This window comes from Triticum aestivum, chromosome 6B (genome assembly GCF_018294505.1).
Source record: "Triticum aestivum cultivar Chinese Spring chromosome 6B, IWGSC CS RefSeq v2.1, whole genome shotgun sequence".
In the NCBI taxonomy this organism is placed as follows: domain Eukaryota; kingdom Viridiplantae; phylum Streptophyta; class Magnoliopsida; order Poales; family Poaceae; genus Triticum; species Triticum aestivum.
Genome location: NC_057810.1, coordinates 71,702,258 through 71,728,005, shown reverse-complemented (window position 1 = coordinate 71,728,005; position 25,748 = coordinate 71,702,258). Strand labels below are relative to the sequence as shown.

General features: G+C 43.7%; 1 pseudogene; it reads left to right on the top strand.

The window, feature by feature from the left end:
• The first annotated feature begins 2,568 nt into the window (after positions 1–2,568).
• Positions 2,569–6,275, top strand: LOC123133530 (S-(+)-linalool synthase, chloroplastic-like; annotated as a pseudogene).
• The last annotated feature ends 19,473 nt before the right edge of the window (positions 6,276–25,748 follow it).

Genomic DNA, 25,748 nt, shown 5'->3' with positions numbered 1-25,748 from the left:
TGAGGGATCCACTAGATCAAGACTCGAGAGCATCGACTCATTGCGGAGCCATGAGTCTCCGTGAAGACTCCACCCTTTTTGTCCCTTTTCTACTTTTTCCGTTACGTGGATGAACAGTGCTCTTTGTATGGAACAAACCAAAAGTAAATAAACATATAGAGGAGAGTCTCCACCCTTTTTGTCCCTTCTCTACCTTTTCCGTCTATCTACCGTTCAACATCAAATTTACGTGGATGAACAGTGTTCTTTGTATGGAACAAACCAAAAGTAAATAAACATATAGAGGAGAGTCTCCACCCTTTCTGTCCCTTTTCTACCTTTTCCGTCTATATACCGTTCAACATCAAATTTACTTGGATGAACAGTACTCTTGTATGTAATAAACCAAAAGTACATAATAACAATTTGGCCAGTGATGGGCGCCGGCGCACCGGCCCAAATTTGGGCCGGTCCTAATCCCACCGTACGATCAGATTCCCTATAACCGTCTGATGCGCTTATTCCTCGTCCCCATTATCTGCAACCAGGAAAAAAAACAAAGCGATCACATCTCCGCGCAAAAAAGAGGGTCGAGGTCAACGCCCGCGTCAGATCATCCTCCCCCGCCCCCGTCAGATCGTCCTCCCCTGGCCACCGCTCTAACTGCATCACGGAGCTCGTCGCCGCCGCCGTAGCCGTCGCAACTCGCCATCATCACCGTTGAAGCTCCTCGCCGTAGTTGTTCCCTGCCTCGCCGTCGTGGGTTGCAACCTTGTCCGTCGCTGTTGTGGCCATGTTCGTCGAGCTCTGGCAGGGTACTGCCCATGGCTGTCGGGTCTGTGCCGTGGTCGGTTGAAGCAATCGTCAAACACGGTTGTAGCACCCCTCCATAACGGTTGTAGCACCCACTCGGACAGTGCTCTGTTCGTTGAGCTCCGGCGAGGGTAACCGCCCTTGGCCGCTTGGACGGTGCCGTGGCAGGTTGAAGCAATCGCCGACCACGGTTGTAGCACCAACCATAACGGTTGTAGCACCCCATTCAATCATAGCTCCAGCAAAAATAAGATGGTTCTAGCAAAAACATGGTTACAACAAACAAAGGTACGGTTCCAGCAAAAACAGAGTATGGTTCCAGCAAAAACACATGGTTTCGCATAGCATTGGCAATGACCAAGAAAACAAAAAAAATACATGGTTCCAGCAAAAACAAAGTATGGTTCCAGCAAAAACAAAAAAAATGGTTTCGCATAGCATTGGCAATGACCAACAAAACAAAAAAAATGCATGGTTCCAGCAAACAAAAAACATGGTTCCAGCAAAAACAAAGTGTGGTTCCAGCAAAAACAAACAGATTGCCGTCGCTGGATCACAGCAAAAAAATTGGTCCGTTCCAGCAAAAAAACTGGGTCGCCGCCGATCCGTAGCTGCCGGCCCCAGCAGCACGCACCACCGGTTGCAACATCCCGGCGGGCTGCTCCCAGCGCGCACCACCGGTGCTGGCGTGTGGGTCTTGTAGCTCTCATCCAATCCATCCATGGTGATGTTTGCTAGATGAAGAAGATGGGGGAAGCAGGAGGGTTGTGGAGAAGAGAGCGATGGCGGAGGAGCAGCACCGGAGACCAAAGCGTGTGGGGGAGGAGCAGCATCGGAGACCAAAGTTTGGGGCGATGGAGCGATGGAGCAGCGTGAGAAGAGATAGATGAGAGGAGGAAGACGCACGGGAAGAGAAATGAGTGGACGAGAGAAGTCCTGGTGAAGATAAGAACAAAAGAAACAAAAGCGGTTGTGGGCCAATAGAGAAAACGCGTGGCGCAACACAAGGGACCGGCGCAGTGTTCGGCCGGTCGACCGGCACGCAACGTTTCCCTAACAATTTGACCCAAGAATTCCAGAAAGCGCCACTTACATAGAGACAATGCCAGCTGTACCAGTCGTTGTACACACACGTTAATTACATTTTGGGGATGGGGTAAATGGTTTTTGACCGCTCTATTAGTAGCTAGCTACTATATATGCATGCATAGTTCAGCTGGGGGGTTCGGGGTCACGTTGGTAATGCCGGCAGTTGTTCATTACGTAGGTTATATGTGGCATACGTACATTGTCGTGAGCTTGACAGGTAGCAACCGATGAAAAACTGGTCAATCGGCAGACTTTTCGATGGCCCTTTTAATTTCCCCAGGTGTCAGATGGAGACGTTGACGTGGCAGGACTTACAAATATAGGAACTATATAGAGTACTTACGTGTGTGGCTCTTTTGCCAGTTGTGGGTGCGGTGCAGGGAGAAACCGTGTGCACGAACGATGTCGCGGTATTTGTCTCCTAACGACGACCAGACTAGACATCAGAGTCCAGAGCAAGGTGCATGGTGCGTGGTGCATGCATGGTTCACTCTCCAAACAAAGAATGCATGGTGCATTAGCCCTGGACGAAAAACAAAACTTGATTAGCGCATGCATGACGTTTAGTAAATTTTCCACATGGCTCGCCACTCGGTGGAGGATCAACGCGGCATTGCTCAACCTCCCCTCCCCCTATAAATCTGGAGGGCATGCATGCATTGCTCATATCCCCAATCCATCCCAAGACATAGCAGAAGCAGCAGCCTGCTAGTGCTACGTACTCTTGTTCATCCCATATCATTCACGCTACAAAATCAGCCGATCAACCTGCTCAGCCGATCAGCTGTAACACGTCACATTAATCAAGCAAGGGATGGCTGCTGCGCATGTATGCTTCTCCTTATCCTCCTTGGCGCCGTTGCACCTTCCCGCTTTGCCGGTGGCCAGAAATGGTGGCCGGAGTGGCCAAAACCGTGGCTTATTTCGCCCTTCCACGGTGATATATCCCGGGCGGGAGCCGGTGTCCCATGAGCTGTCCGACGATTTTGACTTCCAGGTATATATTGTCATGGTACAAACATATTTATAGGACCACAACATTAGCACGTACTTTGAATGCAGTTATCATGCATGTTTGTTTGCCTCTTTTTTTTGCTAATTATACTTCCTCTGTCCTTAAATAACTGGCGTATAAATCGAGTCCAAAAATTAATGCTTTCTAAATTTGATAAATCATATATACCAAAAAAAAAAGGAATCTGGTAACGCTGAATGTCAGGTACGAGCACATGGCAAATTGAACATTTTCACAAGTTTAATGACGCGAGGATGGCAACTTTAGCTGCCAAGGTGGCAACTTCATGCGTCGGTTTCTTTTTTAACAGAAAATTGCCGTGTGTGTCAACTAATTTGCCATCCTTGCGTCATTAGAATTAGCACAATTTTCGATCTCTATGTTTGTTTGTTAATTAGTTTTGAAACTATGTTAATGAAATATAAACCTACATTATATGCATGATTTTCCTATGATGTCATCTAGTAATGAAATCAAGTAATAGATGATATATATTGCAGTTCTCTAGACTTTGTATTCTTGCTAAAAAGAAGTTTGCTCTATGTGCAATAATAGGAAAACCTATCGAATGTTCAAGCATTGCTTCATCAACATCTGAAGAGCAGAAAAGGAATGTTGAGCACGGTTGATCACCTCAAGCGCCTCTGCATTGACCACTATTCCACGATGAAATTGATAACATAATGAACTCGTGTGTGGATCTCATCCATAGTGATGATCTACTTGACGCAACACTTTCCTTAAGGCTAATGAGAGAAGCTGGATATTCTATTTCGGCAGGTCAGTAAAATACTAGTTTAGTGTGTTGAGTTAGATAAACACACATGCGTTGGGAAACTTGAGTGCAATTTGGTCTATGATGATTTTATGCGATAATTTTTCTAATAAGAAATTAGTCTTAGAGTGGCCAAGTTTAATACAAAAAATAGCCGTCCTTTGTGGAGCATAGAAACACCTCTCGTGAGACGTATTATTTTCATTATCTATGGCATGCGCCTAAGACCCCTCCTTCTTGCCATGGCAGACGATGTTCTTCGGAAGTTCACAAACAATAATGGTGATTTCAACCTTAGGCATAGCAAAGACCTTAGAGGGTTGCTGAGCTTGCAAGACATGTCACACCTCAACATGAGAGAAGCTTCACTCTACAAGGCAAAGGAATTCTCAAGAAAGCACCTTAAATTTGCAATTAAGTATTTGGAGCCAAACCTTGCGAGATATGTCATGAAGTCACTGGACCATCCCTATCATGTGAGCTTGATGCAATACAAGGCTAGGCATCATCTGAGTTACCTCAAAAACTTGCCTACTAGGCACACTGCAATTGAGACGCTAGCAGTTGCAGAATTTCAGATCAAGAAGTTGCAGCATCAGAGGGAAATGCAAGAGGTTAAGAGGTATAAACATATTAAACTACACCCCTTCCATTATTAGTTATTGGGGAGATTTGCCCACCTACCTATTGACAAGAGAGAACTCACTTGGAATTTATAGATTAATATTTTTGGTCATGTATTGGCACAATTAATGGTGTGGTGCTTGTTTACTATGAAAACTTCATTTTCACACAGATGGTGGATGGATCTGGGACTGGCTCAAGAAATACCAGCTGCACGGGACCAAGTTCTGAAATGGTACATGTGGTCCATGACTATCCTCGATGGTTTATCCTTCTCTAGATATCGGGTTGAGGCCACAAAGGTTATATCAATGGTCTACATTGTGGATGACATCTTCGATCTTGTCGCCACACAAGAGGAGCTCTCTCTCTTTAATTAGGCGATCAAAATGTGAGCACTGATGTTCCCATAATAAACAACAACACTGTACTTTAGGAATGAAGTATAATTACGTTTATTCATAAATAAATGACATCTTAAATATGTCCAATTGAACATTAATAATTCTTTAATTTTGAGAGATCATGAATATAGAGATGTTAGGACTAGTCTGACATAAACATTAGGTTACGAGAAATAATTCCATATTTTGATAGCATTATAATTATTCATATATATTCATACAAAAAATAAGATAAAGCATTGCATATTGAAAGCTACTTTTGCACAAAATGACATATTTTTTCTAATGGTATAACCAAACTCATGGGTTAGTTGAGACCATATGCATAATGAAATATATTGTTATAGAAGTTTCACACACAAAGTGCACATTTTGACAGGTGGGATCTTGCAGCTGCTGAGTCACTACCGAGTTACATGAAATCATGTTACAAGGCTATTTACACCATCACAAATGATATTGCCGATATGGTCAGAAAAGAGCATGGATTTAACCCTATCAATCATCTCAAGAAAGCAGTATGTCTAGTTGAATGGTTTTTCATTTTTTTAGTTTAATTTGTCTAACCAACTCAATATATTAATAGTACCACCTCACATATTTCTTTGTACTATATAACTTGTGACTAATTGTATTAAAAATAAAATATAAGAAAATAACACTGGAAGAGTTGCATTCATGCCCTTTTTTCCTTGGAGTGGGCATCTTTGTTTGAGTAATTGCATTCATGAATTTTTTTTCCTTGCAGTGGGCATCTTTGTTTGATGGATTCATGATCGAGGGGAAATGGCTATCTACTAATCAGATCCCTACATCAGAGGACTACCTAAGAAATGGCATCATCACTTCAGGGGCACCACTTTTATTTATGCATCTTTTATTCATGCTAGGGCATGATGTAACAGATGACAACAACCACCACATACTTAGGGTTATCTCCTGCCCTGCAAAGATCATGAGGCTCTGGGATGACATGGGGAGTGCAAAGGTCAGAATACATCAAGAACTTTATCAAACAAGACTATATGATTAGTAATACTAATATATTTACATGAATTAATTCGTACCATATCCTGGTGGTGTGCATCCAAGTTGACATTGACAAAATTAGGCTGATCTGAAAAGAAATTATTCGTCCCATGCAGGATGAGTTGCAAGAAGGGCTCGACGGATCATACAAGGATTTGTACCAGAGAGAAAACCCTCATGCTGATGCGGAGAAGCACATGTTGCATATGATCGCGTGTGAATGGGGGGATCTAAACAGGGAATGCTTCTCTCAGACAAAGTCCACACTACCACCTTGCTTCATCGGGGCGTCTCTCAACTTTGCAAGGATGGTCAGCATCATGTATGGCTATGACGATGAGCAGAGGCTCCCCTCCCTGGAGGATTACACTAGGATGTTGCTCTTTTGAATAATGCATGCTAGCTCTGTGTATATAAGTCGTATATATGTAGCGCACCATTTTTCGCAGGGTTGCCCAGTTGTATCGTGAACTAGTATCATGCACCATTAGCGAATGTCTTCCTACTTCCTAGTGGTCATATAATAAATTTACTTGTCAAAAGACTTGAGCTGCCTGCAAGGTTATGCACGTGTTGCAGTGTATGTGATGCATGTGAAGTTATGGAATCAAATACCACTATCTATATGAAACTGTCAATGCACAGATTACTAGTTAGATCCTAATCCACCTCTATCTCATTGTCTCATCATCGGCGGGAACGTCTAGTTCTCTTGTGCACAGCGAACTTCTCACAGAGCCTATCGGCAAAAGCACAAGTGCGTGTGACCGTCATGGGCGTCCGGCGGTACGGCGGCCAGCGATCTGCAACAACGCAAGCCCATTCAGGGGGTCATGCACACTAGGCCTGGACAGGATGTTGTGGCATTCATGACTTGGATCGTGGACTAACATAATCAAGAAATTTGATTAGTACTTGATTCATGTATCAATAGCCACCGATTCTTTGGTTCAATCTTGTTCTGTTCTGCTTGCAGGAAATACTTTTTTTTACAATAATATGACTTTATTTCTCAAATAATAGATAGGTCATTTACAAGCATATGAGGAATACGGTCTGGAGGGGTAAAATCTCAAAATGAGGAAGCTCTAGAGCTGAAGCAATGTTTTGCTAAAGATTTTGCTATCTGATTTGCTTCATGAAAGCAGTGATCATACGAAACTGTCCCAAAATTATTAGCAAGGTTATGGCATTCCCTTACTATCACAACTTCAAGGCCGAAGTAGTCCTCGTGTTGATTCAAGGTTTGCACCGCAAATGTACTAGATGATTCAACAATCACTCAGGTACCTCCAACGTTTGCTGCAGATAGAGCCCATTATGAATAGCACTCAATTCTGCACAATCAACATTGTTAACATGTGGTAAAAACCAGTTAGCTGCAGCCAGAAAATCCCCCTTATCATCACGTGCAACAACTCCTGTGGCACCTGATTGGCTGTCATGATGAAATGCAGCATCCACATTGACCTTAACGAAACCCTAAGGCGGTCTCCTCCATATGTGGAAACGCTTTCGAACTGGTTAATTGGGAGACGTTGCTCTTATAAAGTTTGTGGCCAATACTTTGATAGAAACACTTGTACGATCCGGTGATTGGACAGTCTCACGCTTCACAAGACTGGTGCCGTTGCCACCAGATATACCACGCTACGACGACAATCAGCTCTGCCATTGGTAGGTCCCCACAGTTTGTGTGGTTTCTTTCTAAAATTTCCATAGTAATAGATCTCGAGCAATATTCCGTCACAGCCTTCATAATGACTTCCTCCAAGCCTAGAGCAGCCCAAACTTCCAGCGATCTAGTGCAAGTGAACAAGCAATGTTGTATATCCTCCAAACCGATTTTGCACATTAGGCATTGGCAAGTAACAGGAATATATCGACTAGCTAGCACACTGTAACATGGAACTACTCCATGCAGTACCTTCCATACAACATGCATTTTTGACTTTACTAGGGACTTTTAACGCCTGCTACGTATCCTTCGAAATTTCGTTTTCTTGAATGCTTCCAGCACCATCAATAAGTAATGTCCGCTGACCATATTGATGGGATGGGGTGCCGAAGAAAGTTTATGACTTACGTGCATAATTATTGTAATGTGACCATTTTTTGTCAAAAAATTTGTAATGTGACCATTGATCTTTTGCGATTAAATCTCCAACATTGCTCAATATTGTAATGTGACCATTGATATTTTACGCTCATTATCTATGGTCGCATTATTAACCCGAATTCTCCTATGAAATGATGTTATTGTCCAAGACATATAAAAATAAGTATTTGTCTATCACAATTTTGTTCTTCAAGCAACAAGAGGAGGAACATTATGTTTGCCTCCTAGTTGCGACATATGCCTCCATCCAACTCTGCCTCTATCATTGTATAAAATACAATTTTATCTTCAAGCAAGAGTAACAAATATCCAAAGAGGACAGGACCAACTATGCCCTTGGCGTGCTTCAAGAGTACGTGGCCGAACCCGTCAGGCCCCGGGCCACATGGCAAATATCCTTTTGTGAGCTCCTCTAAGGTGAAACAAGATTATACGGACATTGCTTGGGTGATGTCCAGAGTGGGCTATGTTAATGAGGCAGCAAAGGTAGATGTCACTGGCGAGGAAGGTGGTAGGGTGGGGTTAGTACCCAGCAGGGTGGCTTAGAAGTAGTGCTGAATGATGGCCTTGGCACCATGGGCAGAGACATACATGCCTTTGATTTCTAGCCCGTAACATGATTCCTACGGATGTATGGGAGGCACAACGTGTAAATACACCATGCTCTTGTCCCCAGTGTGACAAAGTTTCAACATTCATGTTGCCGTCAAAATACGACATCCTTGCAAGGTGTGCAAGTCAAAGGAGTGGCGCCAGACAAGGTCAACAAGATCTAGCATCCCCCCGCAAAAAAAAAAACAAGATCTAGCATCTGAATAGGATCACGGCGGTTTTTACGATTTCATCGAGGGTGGTGTTCTCCTTTGGCCGAATATTTGAGATTAGAGTGCACCCTAGAGGATGATGGAGTCCTGCTGCTCAGCCAACAGTGAGTCGGAGACAATGACGCAAGATCCATTCACAACTGACTTGAACACAGGGAAACAGAACAAATGGCTTTTTTTAAAATGCTGGAGGACATATATTAAATAAAACCAGCCTTTACAAGAACTTTCTACAAAATAAAGAAATTATCAGCAAGTCCTTCGAAAAATTAGCACCGTCTTCCTTTTGCATCGACCGAGGGCATGCCGTAAGCAAACACTGTTGCTACCTCTGGGCACGGTCTTATCACTCGTTGGACAGGTTTGTTCAAGTGTTTTTGCCCTCATCCATTGTTGCCGAGAGTACACACATGGTACATGCATGCACATATGATGGAAGTACTCGCATAGTCTCTGATGATTATGACGATAAAGGATTTCCCTGTTTTATATTATAAAGCAACCATCCGATACAACCAGCTTGTTGGGGCCGCAGCACAAATAAGTCTACAAAAATGAGAGAAAGAAAGAAAAACAAATGCCGACACCGGCAGATCAACAACCGAAGATGACCCGCAACCGTTGCACCCTCTGGAGAAGTTCCACCATGCTCCAAGCACTCTGAAGCGTCGCGTAACGAGCAACACCTTCAAGAAGGCATGTGACGACGACGACGCTGCTGCTCGGACTAGTCCTAAGGTTTCCCCTGTACGTGAAGGACAGTGGGGGAGGGGTATACCTGACGCCCTTCAGGAAGGCCCGGCGGCGCCTGCAGGCATCGCCCCGTCGGAGCCGGATGAGCCGCCACCCAAACACCCACCACCACCCCAGACGATCCGAAGTGTACCGCCCAACCTGCCGTCCACCAGCCTGTGCCACCACGGTCACCGAACCAACTTCGCGTCTCACTAAGGCCACCGACCACGAGACCTGGAGGACGGGAGAGGAGACAATGGGCTTAGGGCATCCGCAACGCAACCGACGGGAGGGGACAGCCTCCACCGCTGTCGCGGAGCCGACTGGACGCGACGACAGGGACCTACCAGACCCCTATTGGCCCAGCCGGACCCAAACAGGTCCGGACAGCCCCTGTCGCACACTGCGGCTCGCCGGCCGACGAAGCCACCACCGCCTCCTTTCCACCACCATGAGGGAGCAACACCGCAGCATGCCAACTCACCGGCCCACCCGAACCCAGATGGACCCCAAAAGGGCACAGACCTAGGCCACGCGGGCGCCACCACGCCGCCCCGCGACTAACGGTCGCGCCGTCACATCAAAGGCACCCGAGGCCCGCGGAGTCCGCGCCACCAAGCCACAACCCCCGTCGGCCGAGCAGCACCGCCGCCATCAGGAGGCCCTCGCGCCCCCTACACGCGCGGGAAAAAACCGGCCTGCGCAGGGCCCGGCGGATCACGCCGGCGGCGATTGTAAGGAAGTATGGCGAGGAGGGGGCTGGAGGAGAGGTGGGGATGGAGGGGGTTCGCCCGTCGCCCGCATCATGCGCTTTTTCACCAGTCTCTCATGATTGTCGATGGCTCAATTTGTCCTACCTAGGTAAAACGATGAACCCAATGATGGATTAACTAGCCCATGAACAAACAAGCAAAGTTCAGCTGACTAAACTAGGCAAGCAAAGTCGATCGGGCGGCAAATCCAGCGACGCTTCACCACTGGGGTACGATATATAATTTTCACACAAGTACGTATGTGGGTGAATATATTTTTCACACAAGTTACATCCATAGCCATAACTAAGCGGATCAAGATGAGCAGATCCGGAGGCACCAACGGTCCTGGGGAGTGGCCGTTTCTAGTGGGCGTCCCGGCGGCGAAGGCCATGAGGAAGATCCTCCACGACAGGCCGGACGTCACGGTGGAGGTTATCCCGGACGGCACCCCGGTGCCCGGAGAGTACAACCCCGACCGTGTCCGCGTCTTCTATGACTCGCAAGAGCCCGACGCGCCCGTCGCCAAGATCCCCGTCATCGGCTAGCTGGCCCGGACCGATCACCAGTGCATGCTTTTCCTCTTGAGAGCTCAATAAATAAAGCTAGCAGCGTGTTATACCTGCATAGCATAATCCGCCAGCATTATTTCTTTTTCAAATGATAAGTGACATACGTGTGGCACGACGTAACACCGTCTGACGTTTTTTATACTAAAGTTGTCATCCGAAAAGAAAATTGAACGTATCATCCAAACAAAAAGTTGCCATGCTTCACAACTAAACTTGTCATACTCTTGTAACTAAACTTGCCATAAAAAACATAAGGACAGAATTGCTTCGTGTCACACGTGTGACACTTATCAGGGACCATTTTTCCTTGTTCACAAGGCACACCAGGCCTGCATAAAAAGAGACAGGTTCTCCAATGGCCATCAAAATGCAGTGGTAGAGGAATCGACAAATCGAGTTGATCAAAGGGTGCCTACGGTTTGGCAGAGCCTGCGGCCAGTCATGCGTATGTAGGTACGAGAGGTCCTATTTTGGTGCCTTCTGCACTATAGATACGGAAGTGGCACTCATGCGCCTGATCTGATGGGCTGGCCCAGTGCGAGAGTTTCTCACTCACTCGGTTTCACTGCTTGATCAGTCGACCGTTGACGAGTTGAATGTTGACTTTTGAAACAAATCATTGATATGAAAAAATCATAAAATTGAAAAAGTTCATGAATTGGAAAAAAGGTTTGTGAATTTGAAAAAAGTTCGTAAATTTGAAAAAGTTCACGACACTAAAAAAAGATGTGATTGACCGCCTGAAGGTAGCAAACCATGTGCTAGTCCTAAGCCTAATGGCAAGTAGCACATTACTCCGAACTTCACCATCCTCAACAAAGCATGCACCAAAAATCAAACACCTTCAAATGGATTGACGAGATAGTAGACTACATATATGGGTGCACGTACTTATGTTCATGGATGCCTACTGTGGGTATCAACAAGTTATCATGAATCACGAGGATGGGGGGAAATGTTCTTCACGGCCCCCTGTAGGGCATTCTACTATCTCGAAATGCATATCATCTTTGAAAAAGCGTAGCAGGAACGTTACAAACGTGCCATGAGGAACGCCTTGGATAGACAAATTGACCGAAGCAAGGAAGCTTGCACGTATGGCTAGTGGATAAAATAAAGTATATGAGGCCTCATACCCCAACCTACACAAGATATCTTGCAACTTGAGGAAGCCCCGGTTCATGCTCAACCCCGAGAAATGTGTCTTCGGGAAGTAAACTCCTCTGGTTTATGCTATCCCACTGGGGCATTTTAGTGCAACTCACAATGATCGACATGTAATCCACACCATCTATGTGGTCGTGATCAACCATTTTATCTCTTAGGTAAGAGACCAAGGGCTTTCATATTTCAAGCTCCTACGAAAGGTAAAAAGTTTAAGTGGACCGAGGAGGAGGATGTCACGTTCCCTGAACTCAAAACCTACTTGACCAGTGGAGCCATTCGTTCTCTATGCTGCCACTAGTCTAGGGGCCATGAGCTATGTCTTGGTGGTGAAACATGAGGAGGAAGAAGATCTAGAGGCATGTGATATGAGGCCCAAAAAGCGATATCTAGTTGCGCAAAAGTTCCTCTACACGTTGTTGCTACTGTTCAAGAAGCTATATCATGATTTCAACGCTCACGCAATAGTTGTCCCAAAAAACTACGCCCTTGGGTAGATCATGTGTCCTTCGGGAGAATAGCAAAGAGAAGAATTAAATTTAGCCAATTCTACATCTATTTCATCTCGTGCGCTCAAGTTAAGTTGCATGATCTTGTGGACTTTGTTTCAAAATGTATGTGACCAGTTGAGACACACAAAGGTATCAATCACAATGTTTCAATCATCATGTTTGATAGATATTTGGCTATCCAGCACTATGTCAAGTTGATATGTACCACCGCTTTCTAGACATGATGTGACAATCTTTTTGAAACATATGTAGTTCTTAATAACACATGTAGTATGTTGCAACAACTTCTTAGACTTGTATCCAACATTGCTCTATTTTTCTTCTTACGCACAAGAGCTAATGTGCACAATAACCAACTACTTTTAAGTTTCGCAAAACCACCTTGCTTCCTGCACAGCTAATCAAAGTTTCTATTACACGGTAATAATACTTCCATGACACCTGAATAAAGTTCTCTATCTAAAACAAAGTTTCTATTAGGACACTACCAATGCATTGGATCTTAACGTGTCATCCTAGGTGGTGGAATATTTACAATGACAATCACGCCAATGCATTATCTCTTAGGAATTGTATATATGTAACTGATGTTCCATTTAATTAGTTTAGTGGTCATGTTTCCATCTCAATAGTGTATCTAGTGGCGGGGAGAAGGGAATGAGAGAGAAATAAGAAGAGAAGTCACATACGATCAAATAATTAATATCACTTCGTAGGGAACCATTCTAGGAGTCGTACCTCCACTAACATACAACTCTACTTTCTGTCTTCTTTAATTGTTGTCCCACCTCAGCATTTTACCTATGAAACTGTGCTAAGAGCCAAGCACTAGGACTGTGCACGAGGGAAGCTAATTGGCAGGTGCCTGCCAACGAAATTGTGGCGTTCAAATTTTGACCGTCTGTGTTTGTAAATTACCAATTTGGTATTTTGCATTGCAACTTTCCATTTTTAGGGACTTTCAAATATTGCAGTACTGGCTTTCAAAATATCTTGCTTGGGCTTTCAAAATTGTTGAAACTCTCGAAAACTTAAAGTTTCAACATTTCAATGTTCAGAATTCGATCGGTACTTCTAAAATAATGAAAAATTGAAGTACTTTCGGACCCAAAAAAAATGTGGAAAAAAACCACATGTATGCGGCCCACATCAAGAATGAGAAAGGATGAAATAGAAGAAACTGGAGAACCGAAATGGCGTTTTAGCTCTCTGGCGTGCGCGCACACGCACCAGCATGAACAACAAATTATGGAGAGAAAAAACTATTTTTTTGTGACAAACATTGATTAGTGTTTCACCTACGTGTAGCATTTCGTGAAGTAAAAATATTTGTAATGCTCTAGGCAAAATAAACATTGTCCTAAAAAGACAACTTTTGAAAAAATAATTTGGAGCACTGATGTGTTTGGTTCTTGTCCTCGCACAAAGGTGTCTGGCCTAGAGGGGTCCCTGAAAGCTCCCTGGACCTTGTTTGGTTGTTGGCCTGGTGATCTCTCTGCTAGCCTGGCCTGGACGGACATATAACGGTGATTAGCCTGGCCAACATGCAGGCACACAATTAGCCTGACCCAGGCTACGTGGAAGGGAAGCCTGGACACAAAATTCGAGATGCCTGGCGAATACAAACAAGGGGATGTAGCAATTAAAGAACTAGGACCCGACATAGTACTAGTTTAATAGTCGTTCACGCCCATGAAGTGAACCAAACGCCTTCTCGCTCAGGCAGCCTGGTCCGGCAATATTCGTTGGCTTTTTAGGCGCAGGTCAGGCATCTACCATGTTATGTCTGTAGGTAGAAAATTAAGCAATGTTGATGTCATAAAGTTTCTTAACTATTTGTATTTTGCTGCTATTCTTTTGAGCTTTACTATTCATTGTAGGAGAAATAGAGAAACCCCATGTGCGGCTAGGACTCCAATCCCGGCTGGCCAGGCTCTCCTGCGCACGAGTGTTGACCATCTGAGCTCCTACGCGGCGCTTAGAGCGCATGCTAGGGAAGCTGGTGCTCACCAGGACACTAGATGAGCAGCGACCCATGATACCACTAACCTTTGACTTTTGGCCCTCACTATTAACTCTCGACACTTGGCCCTAAGCATTGACTGTTGACCATTGACTTTTTGGAAGAAAAAAAATTAATTTGTAAAAAGTTCACAAAATTGTAAAGAGAGTCTGAATTTTAAAAGTTCATAAGTTTGGAAAAGTTTGTACCTTGAAAAAAGTTCAGAAAATAGAAAAATTACATAAATTTGAAAAAAGATACAAAATAATTCATGAATTTTGAAAATTATTATGAGTTGGAAAAAGCTCGAGAACATGGAAAAAATCAAGAAATTTGGAAAGTTCCGAAAATAAGTAAAACAAATCATGAATTTTGGAAAAATGTGAATTTAATAAATATTTTGGAACCAGAAAAAAAATAATGTGTTTGAAAAAAGTAAAAGGAAAAATAAAGATGAAAGGGAAATAAAATGAAAAATAAAAAGAAAAAAGAAAAAGAAAAAATAAAAATGAGATAACCAAAAGAAAAGCAATCAGAAAAAAATAGTGGAACCTTCTAGAAGGTTCCCAAAAGCTATAAAAAATGTTGTACGGGTTGGCCCACTACACTTGCTATCTCAGGCCTCTACAGGTACCGCCTATGCGGTTCTTCTAATCGGCAGGCGACCGATACAGATTGGACCCATTAATACTTTCACCACTCACCTTTCTTCTGTGTCTAGCTCAAAAATTATCCAAAAAAATGAAAAAAAAAAGTTCACGAATTTTAATAAAAGTTCATGAATTTGAAAAGAATGTTTAAACATTTGAAACTATTCACGATTTTAAAAAAATCATGACTTAAAAACAGTTCATGAATTTGAAAAAAAAGGGGAAAATCCCGTTTTATTCTTTCTTTTTCTCTTCTTTTTTGTGTCTTGACGATTTTTTTTCCTGTTGTTCGATGTTTTTCACAATTTTTAGTTTAATTTTTTCCTTTTCATTCTTTTTGTCTTCATTTTTCTCTGTTTCCTTCTTGGTTTCACTCTTTTGTTTGCCTTCCTTTCTTTTTTCTTCATTTCTTTATTTTTTTCTCTTTTTTTGCTCTTATTTCATTTTTCCTTTCTACATTTGTTATGGATGAGGAACATTTCTTATGTACATGCTTAACATTTGCCAAATACATGATTAGCTATTTTTTTAAAATATATATTTTTTGTCGCTTTTTTCATACATATTTTACATTTTTTTGTATACATCAGGAATATTTCTTATGTAACCTTAGAAAATTTTGTCAATGTATGGTTAACAGTTTTCTAAAACAGTTTTTTGTCTACGCTTTCCATAACACTGTACATTTTTGTGTACATCAGGAAACTTTACATATACATGTTTACAATTTTGCAAATACATAATTAACATTTTTTAAACATATATTTTTCTAAGACTACTTTTTCCATACACATTTTACAGTTTTTGTATCAAAAAAAAATTACACAGGTTTAACATTTTCCAAATAAATGATTAAAATTTTAAAAAACCTACTTTTATGTCTATTTTTTAAATACACAATGTAAATGGTCCATATACATTCGAAAAAATGGTATACACATTTAACATTTTCTAAATACATTGTTAACATTTTTGAAAATTTATAATTTTTATGTCTATTTTTTCTATACACATTGTAACCTTTTTGTATACATCAAAAACATTTTATATATACATGCTTAACATTGTCCAAATATTTGATTAATTTTTTGAAAACTTATAGTTTTTTATGTCAATTTTTCACATACACTTTGTACATTTATACATCGGTCACATTTTTCCTACACATATTTAACATTTTCAAATGCATGATTTATGGTTTTCAAATGTTTTTTGTAAAATTTGTATTTAAAATATTTTCAAGTATGAAAAATTAAAAAATAAAGAAAAAAAGAAAAAAGAAGGGCATAAAATGAGGCTCTACGTCGGCGTTGTCTCGCCCTCGTCCAAGCGGCAGCTCTTCGTCTGACAGTAAGCGAGGCATAGGCGCACCATGGGCAAGGAATCCGTTCTCGCATCATCATATGGGCCGATTACCCTGGCATGACTGTGTCGCTTTTTTTGCCGGGACACCAGGATCCTTTTTATAACATGGTATAGACACATACGCTCATATACATATCCACATAAACTAATCGCTATGAGCACCCCTGAGAGACTGAGCTGGCACATCATTTTGAGATTGATGAACTCGCCTCAGACATCTTCATAGTCGACAAAAACGTCTTCTCCCACTAAATGCACATAGCCGAAAGGCCTTAAATAAATTCAGCAAAATGCAAGCACCAGTGTCAAGTCTAGAATTCAAAGCCTGGTGGGCTAGGAATACCATTGTCCTTACCAACCACAGGTCGATTCGCACAGACACGAAATCGTAAGTTATAACCGTACGTATGTGGGTAACACACGGGAAAGTTGTGGGGTGGTGCGCCAGTGTCAAGTCTAGGATTTCAAAAAAAAAATCAAAACAAGTAATGGCGCACCGTGGGGTGGTGCACCATTACTAGTTAAACTAGTAATGGCGCACCACCCCACGGTGCGCCATTACTAACTTGGCCCAACACCGAATGCACCCCCTGCACCCCCCCTGTGGACCGCCTTTTCAGTTTTAAAAAATAAAAGAAAATGATGGAAATGTCAAAAAAATAAAAGAAAATAAGTTTCCCATGTAATATGTGGTCTAGTTGTTGGGAAAATTTACAAATATGAATTTCGACTTTATTTGCAAAATCTCTCTGAAAATTTGTAAAATGGCCATAACTTTTGCATACGAACTCGGATTAAAAAGTTTTTTATATGAAAAGTCATCTACTCGAAAAGTTACATCCAAATTTAACCGGGGAAACCCCGTTAAACATTTTCAAAATCCCCAAAAACCTAACAGAAAAAAAGTTACGAGGCTTTCAAGATCTAGAGGCAAAAAAATTCAAAAAATTTCAAAAAAAATTGGTTTTGAATTTTTTTTGAATTGTTTTTCAAAAAATGATACGTAATATGACCGGGAAGTTTGAAGTATTTTCCAAAATTTCATCATAGTCATGAACATGAACAAAATCCTAGGCATCAACAAGGTATAATAGGATTGATATGCTAGATATATCAATAAGTGCCTGTGAAGCATTGGAAAAAATAGCGCGCTATAGCGTCGCTAATAGCATGCTATAGCATATTGAGAATTGCCTCGCTAAATATATATAGTGTACAATGTCTCGATAATAGCACGCTATAGCGCGATATAGCATGCTAATAGCATATTTTGAGGTCGGCGCTATTTTGCTGTAGCGCGCTATTTTTTTCATTGCTGTGAAGTGAGCTGTTGCTGGGGTTGGATAGAACTCTGAAGTTAAGCGTGCTTGGGCTGGAGTAGTGTGAGGATGGGTGACCTTTCGGGAAGTTTGACCACGGAGTTCGATTTGACCTGAGATTAAGCATATTGATCTGAGATTAAGAAAAAAAATTGAATTTTTTTTTAAAAAAAAAATCTGAAAAAAAATTGAAAAAAATATGTTACCAATGGCGCACTTCTATGTGGTGCGCCATTAGTATACCAGATACTAATGGCGCACCGTGTGCTATACTAATGGCGCACCACGTGGTGCGTCATTAGTAGGCCTTTTTCTAGTAGTGTCAGGAGGATGCAACACCGAGTGAGGATGCCATTCCTCTCCCGCTGTTGGGAATCATTGCATGGGAAAACAATAAATATTCTAAGCACACGCAATGATCTATCCATGGAGATGCATAGCAACGAGGGGGAGAGTATGTCTACGTACCCTTGTAAACCGAAAGCGCAAGCGTTTGACAAAGTGGTTGATGTAGTCGAACTTCTTCTAGCTTCGGCCGATCAAGTACTGAACGTATGGCACCTCCGAGTTCTGCACACGTTCAGCTCGATGACGTCCCTTGTCCTCTTGATCGAGCAAGATGTGGAGGAAGTAGATGAGTTCCGTCAGCACGACGGCGTGGTGACGGTGATGGGGTGAAGTGATCCGCGTAGGGCTTCACCTAAGCACCGCGAGAAATGACCGGGGTGTAAACTATGGAGGGGGGCGCCGCACACGGCTAATAATTGATGTTGTGTGTTCTAGCCGCCCCCTTCCCCAAAATATATAGGTGGGAGGGGAGGAAAGGCAGCTAGGGGGCCCCCCAAGTAGGCCGAATCCTACTTGGGGTCTTTCCCAATTCGGCCTCCCCCCTTCCATAATTGCCGGAGGGGGAAAAGGGAAGGGGAAAGAGAGAAGGAGACGGGGGCGGGGGGATGAGGGGCGAACCCCCTCTTTCCCTTCTCCCACTTGGCCTCCTTCCATAGGGGGGTACGCAACCCCTTGTGGGCTGGTGTGCTCCCCTCTTATGGCTCATATGGCCCATATATTCCCCCGGGGGGTTCCGGTAACCCCTCTGGTACTCCGATAAATACCTGATACACTCCGGAAAACTTCCGGTGTCTGAAAACTATTGTCCTATATATCAATCTTTACCTCTCGACCATTTCGAGACTCCTCGTGATTTCCATGATCACATCCGGGACTCCGAACAACATTCGGTCACCAAATCACGTAACTCATATAATACTAAATCGTCATCGAACGTTAAGCGTGCGGACCATACGAGTTCGAGAACTATGTAGACATGACCGAGACACCTCCCCGGTCAATAACCAATAGCGGACCCCGGATGCTCATATTGGCTCCTACATATTCTACGAAGATCTTTATCGGTCGAACCGTTATGACAACATACGTAATTCATTTTGTCTCTATCGGTATGTTACTTGCCCGAGATTCGATCATTGGTATCTTCATACCTAGTTCAATCTCGTTACCGGCAAGTCTCTTTACTCCTTCCCTAATACATCATCCTACAACTAACTCTTTAGTCACTTTGCTTGCAAGGCTTCTTATGATGTGTTTTGCCGAGAGGGCCCAGAGATACCTCTCCGATACTCAGAGTGACAAATCCTAATTTCAATCTATGCCAACTCAACAAACACCTCCGGAGAACCTGTAGAGCATCTTTATAATCACCTAGTTACATTGTGAAGTTTCATAGCACACAAGGCATTCCTCCGGTATCCGGGAGTTGCATAATCTCACAGTCGAAGGAATATGTATTTGACATGAAGAAACCAATAGAAATAAAACTGAACGATCAATATGCTAAGCTAATGGATGGGTCTTGTCCATCACATCATTCTCCTAATGATGTGATCCCGTTATAAAATGACAACCCATGTCCATGGTTAAGAAACCTTAACCATCTTTGATCAACGAGGCAGTCAAGTAGAGGCTCACTAGGGACACAGTGTTTGTCTATCTATTCACACATGTATTTAGGTTTTCGGTCAATACAATTCTAGCATAAATAATTAACCTTTATCCTAAATAAGGAAATATAAAATAACAACTTTATTATTGCCTCTAGGGCATATTTCCTAATGTTTCCCACTTGCACTAGAGTCAATAATCTAGTTCACATCGCCATGTGAATAACACCCATAGTTCACATGGATTAACACCTATAGTTCACATCGCCATGTGACCAACACCCAAAGGGTTTACTAGAGTCAATAATCAAGTTCACATAGCCATGTGATTAACACCCAAAGAGTAATAAGGTGTGATCATGTTTTGCTTGTGAGAGAAGTTTAGTCAACGGGTCTGTCACATTCAGATCCGTATGTATTTTGTGAATTTCTATGTCTACAATGCTCTACATGGAGCTACTCTAGCTAATCGCTCCTATGTTTAATATGTATCCATATTCAGACTTAGAGTCATCTAGATTAGTGTCAAAACTTGCATTGACGTAACTCTTTACCACGAACTCTTTGTCACCTCCATAATCGAGAAACATATCCTTAGTCCTTTTCAGGTACTTCAGGATGTTCTTGACCGTTGTCCAGTGATCCACTCCTGGATTACTTTGGTACCTCCCTGCCAGACTTATGGCAAGGCACACATCAGGTATGGTACACAGCATAGCATACATGTTAGAACCTATGGTGAGGCATAGGGAATGACTTTCAGTTTCTATCTATCTTCTGCAGTGGTCGGGCATTGAGTCTGACTCAATTTCACACCTTGCAACACAGGCAAGAACCCTTTCATTGACTAATCCATTTTGAACTTCTTCAAAACTTTGTCAAGGTATGTGCTTTGTGAAAGTCCTATTAAGCATCTTGATCTATCTCTATTGAAAAACTTTTATTCAAGTATCCCTTTATGCTATCCAAAAATTCTACATCATTTCCAATCAGCAATATGTCGTCCACATATAATATTAGAAATGCACAGCGGCAGAAATGTCTAGTTCTCTTGTGCACAGCAGATTTCTCACTGGCCCTATCAACGAAAGCACAAGTGCATGCGGCCGTCATGGGTGCCTGACGGGACGGCGTCCAGCGACCTGCAACAACGAAAGCCCATTCAGGCGGGTCATGCTCACTAGGTCTTACCAGGATATTGTACCATTCATGGCCTGGATCGTGGGCTAAGATAATCAACGAATATGATTAGTACTACCTCCTTCCTGGTTTATTAGTCCCCTTTCTATTCTATACCAAATTTTGACTCTAAATTTAACTAACAAAATGCTAATGCATGTCATAAAAATAATATAATTGGAAACTATGTTCTAATACGAATTCAACATTATAATGGTTGGTGACATGCATTCATATTTTGTAAGTTAAATTTATAGTCAAAAATTTGGCACAACATACAAAGGGAACTGATAAACCAGGATGGAGGTAGTAGTACTTAATTCATGTATTAATAGCCATTGATTCTAGGCAATGTTGACTGCGAGTTGAGCCTTTTTACTACGAATCGAGCCTTCTCACCATGAAATTAGATTGACTAAAGTGCCCTTTTAACCGAGGGGTAAGTTGTAATATCGACCATTGATCTGCACGATAAGTTGTATACTTTTCTTTGGGGGGGGGGGGTACCAAGCATGGCTCTTTTGTGTACATGAGTAGATAACATTAGAATATTTGTTAACCATGATTATCCTATAAAATGATGTTACTGTCCAAGACATGTAAAAACAACTATTTGTCTATCACAATTTTGTTCTTCAAGCAACAAGAGGATGAACTCTATGTTGCCTCCTAGTTGCAACATAAGCCTCCATCCAACTCTACCTCTATCATCGTGTGTGATACAGTTTTATCTTGAAGCAAGAGTAACAAACTTCATCAGAGGACATGGCCAACTATGCCCTTGGCGTGCTTTAAGAGAACATGGTCGAACTCATCAGCCCTGGGCCACATGGCAAATATCCTTTTTGTGAGCTCCTCTAAGGTGAAACGAGATTATACAGACATTGCTTGGGCGACGTCCAGAGTGACTATGTTAATGAGGCATCAAAGGTAGATGTCACCAGTGGGGAAGGTGGGGGTAGGGTGGGGATAGTGCCCAGCAGGGTGGATTAGAGGTAGTGATGAATGATGGCCTTGGCAACATGGTCAGAGACATGCATGCCTTCGATATCCAGCACCGTAACATGCTTCTTGCGGATGTGTGGGAGGAGGCACAACGTGACACCACGTTCTTATCCCCAATGGGAAAAAAATTGTTCATGTTGCCACCAAAACATGACACACTTGCTAGGCATGGAAGTCAAATGACACATGTGTGCTCTCGCGAGGCAGGCAGACTAGGGTTTCTTGCCTCCGGCCGGTGGCGCCGTAGGTCTACCTTGTCTCCTATGACCTTAGGCCATGGAGGCGTGGTGTATCTCGGTCCTTGCGGTAGGAGGGCTCCTTCTCCGTTTTTAGATGTCCTTTGTGTTCGTTTAGGGCTTGTGTCCTGCTCTGGAAGACGAGGAGGGGGGTCCCTGAAGATGGAATAAAGTTCTCCGCCTAGCCCCCGTCCCGGCGCTGCAACTAGCGTTGTCGGAGGGCATGTGGAGGTATGTTTTCGATGAAGCTCACGAGATTCGGTCAGTGGTTGTCTTTGGTGGATCTGATCGAATTCGATCTTCGCTCGTCTATCTCTATGTGTCTTCAAGTCAGATCCTTCCGATCTACGTTTATTTTCATCGGTGGTGGTTGTAATTCTGGTGTGTTGGTCCTATGGGGCCTTAGCACAACGTCTCAACTGTTTACTAAAACAAGTTTTTCCCGGCTCCAGCGAGAGAGGGGTGACAACGGCGGTGCGCCTTTAGCTCACTTCAATCCTTGTAGGCGTCGCTATGTAGTCTATGGATCCGGATGTAGTTTTTACTATTTTTAGTGTTCACAGTGCTGCCATGATTGATGATGAATAGATTAAAAGTTTTCCAACAAAATGAAGTCAAAGGAGCACCAAACAAGGTAAGCAAAATCTAGCATCTAAATAGGATCATGACAGTTTTTATGATTTCATCAAGGGTGGCGTTGACCTTTGGCCGAATATTTGAGATCAGAGCGCACACTTGAGGATGATAGACACGTGCTACTCAGCCAACAGGGAGATGGAGGCACTGGCGCAAGCTCCATCCACACGGCGAAATAGATGCCATGGCTTTTTCTTAAAATGCCGATGGACATATATTAAAGAAAACCAGTCCTTAAAAGAACTATCTACAAAATGAAGAAATTACCAGCAACTCCTTGAAAATATCAGTACGGTCTTTCTTTTGCATCCACCGACGGCGTACCGTGAGTAAATATTGTTGCCGCCTCCGGGCACGGTCTTATCACTCATTGGTAGGGTTTGTTCAAGTGTTTTTGCACCCGCAAAAAAAAAGATCCATTGCTGCCGAGATTATACACATGATACATGCATGCACAGATGATGCACGTACGCATAGTCTCTGATTATGGATGGTTCAATTTGTCCTACCTAGGTCAAATGATGAACCCAATGACGAATCTACTAACCCATGAACAAACAAGCAAAGTTCAACTGACTACACGAGGCAAACAAAGTTGATCGGGCGGCAAAGCCAACAACGCTTAACACGAAAAAGGGATGGCGTACGATATATATACGTATGTTGGTGAATATGTTTGTCACACAAGTTAATTACATCCGTGCTCTAAGAAAGCTACGTGCAGATTGATAAATAAGAAAGCTATGTCCAAATCAATAAATAAGAAAGGTACGTACGATTCGATAAATTGCTAGAAATACAAATTCGCGTCAAAGAAGAACTTTAATTTTTAGGTTGCAAAATGGAATATTCACTTAAGTGGGCTGATCAATCCCTTCTGTAGGTGTGACGCCTCTCCTATGAAAAAAAGTCCCTTCTTTCGAGCATCTACAGTCTGACTTGGCAAATCCGACCCTTCAAACGCCCGCGGGCACTGACCGGGCACCCATTAAATAATGGTGTCCACATCCGGACACCTCACTTACCGTATATCAAATCCATACAAACTCATGCAACTATATCGATGCACAGACATCGTCCGGCTACTCCATCAGTACTAACTAACATGCCATCGGACTACCAATATTTGGCATGTTTGGCTATGGTCGAGTTCACCCACGGCTGCCCTTGCCGACCTTCTCGCCAAAGTACCTGTCGAAGACGCAGATCGGATCAAGACGGATTAGTCCTCGCCGTAGATGTCTTCCTTCTCCACCTTCGGTGGCAGTCCGGTCATGGCATAGACCACCCGATTCTGCTCAAGGGCGAGGGCGCGCGTGTTTCTCTGCTGCCATTTCTTCACAATGCGGGCGCGGATGGCTTCCTCCTCTTCAGAGGCCCTTATCCTCTCCTTCCCACGGCGGGCCACCCATTCCCGGTGGGACTCATACTCTACCCGAACGGTGATAGAGAAGGAGAGGTGTTTCAGCCAGGACCACAAGGATCCCGTACCAGAGGACCCGAGCGCCCGGTGAGCCGACGCTATGGCGTAGCGGCGGACGGATCCGTCCGTCGGTCGGTCCTCCCGGGATCGGCGGAGTGCAATGCGGATTGCCATTGCCTCCTCCAACCCGCACGGGATGACACCCTTGTCGATGGATCCGGAGTGGTCGGAGTCCGATCCGCTGCCTGCCATGCTGGAGACGACAGGAACTTGCCGGAGACGAGCTCGGGTGGCGGAGGGAAGGGGAGGGGAGTGAAGTGAAGTGGTTAGCGTTTGCTCCGTCGAGCGGATGGGGATGAATATATGTGGGATCGGGTGAGCCAGAATGGGCCGGGTCCGATGTGACGGGCGTGCCCGGGTGCCCCATATTCGCCCCATATTTAGCCTGGATACGAGGGGTGTTGGTTAACCCGTGCGTTTGAGGCCCGTTTGCGACGTCCATTTGGTCAAAAAACGTGACGGGTCAGTGACCGGGCTACCCACCCAAGCATATAAGACGGGTTTGAGGCGTCCGGCCGTAGATGCCCTTAGTCTGCTGCTAATGAAGCAGTGCGGAGAGATCCACTGAGCATTGAATCACTGCGGAGCCATGATCAAGTCTCCGTGAAGAGTCTCCACCTTTCTGTCCCTTTTCTACTTCTGTCGTCTATCTTCCGTTCAATATCAAATTTATGTGGATAAAAAGTACTCTTTTTTTAAGCATTAGTACAGACACAAGCGCTCATATACACACGCATACGCCCACCTCTATGAACGCACACATGCACACCCTACTCTATGAGCACCTCCGAGAGACTGAGCCGGCATATCATCTTGAGATTTACGAAGTCACCATAGGCGCCTCGTCATCGACGGAAACGTCTCCTCCCACTAAAAGCGCATCACCGAAAATCCTGAAATAAATCCAGGAATAATGCGAGCACCAGGATGTGAACCCTGGTGGGTTGGGGATACCACTGTTCACCTAACCATCTCAACCACAAGTTGGTTCGCATGAACATTACTCTTTGTATGTAACAAACCAAAAGTAAATAATAACAATTTGATCCAGAAATTGCAGAAAGCGACACTTACACACGAGACAATGCCAGCTGTACCAGTCGTTGTACACACACATGTTACATTTGGGGAGCCGGGAGGGGGGTAAATGGTTTTTGACCGTTCTATTAGGGCATCTCGAGCCGCGCCCCCAAGAAGGCCTCCCCAGGCGATTTTTTCGCGCCGGCGCCGAAAAAACGTCCCAGTCGCGCCCCCAGGACGCCGAAAATCGCCGGTTCGGGCCTTTTTTCCGCCGGGCGGTCACAGGCCGAACCCGGCGCGCTGGGGAGCCGTTGGGGGCTCCGGCGCTAGTGAAAAGCGCGCCTGGCCCACACCGACAGGGGAAAAGTCAAGTTTTTCTTCCTCGACTCGCCTCGCACCCCCCGCGCCCTCGGCCACCACTAGCTGTATCCCGGCGACGGTCGCCGGCCTACTCTGCCTAGATAGCCATTTCCCGCCTGAAAATAGCAG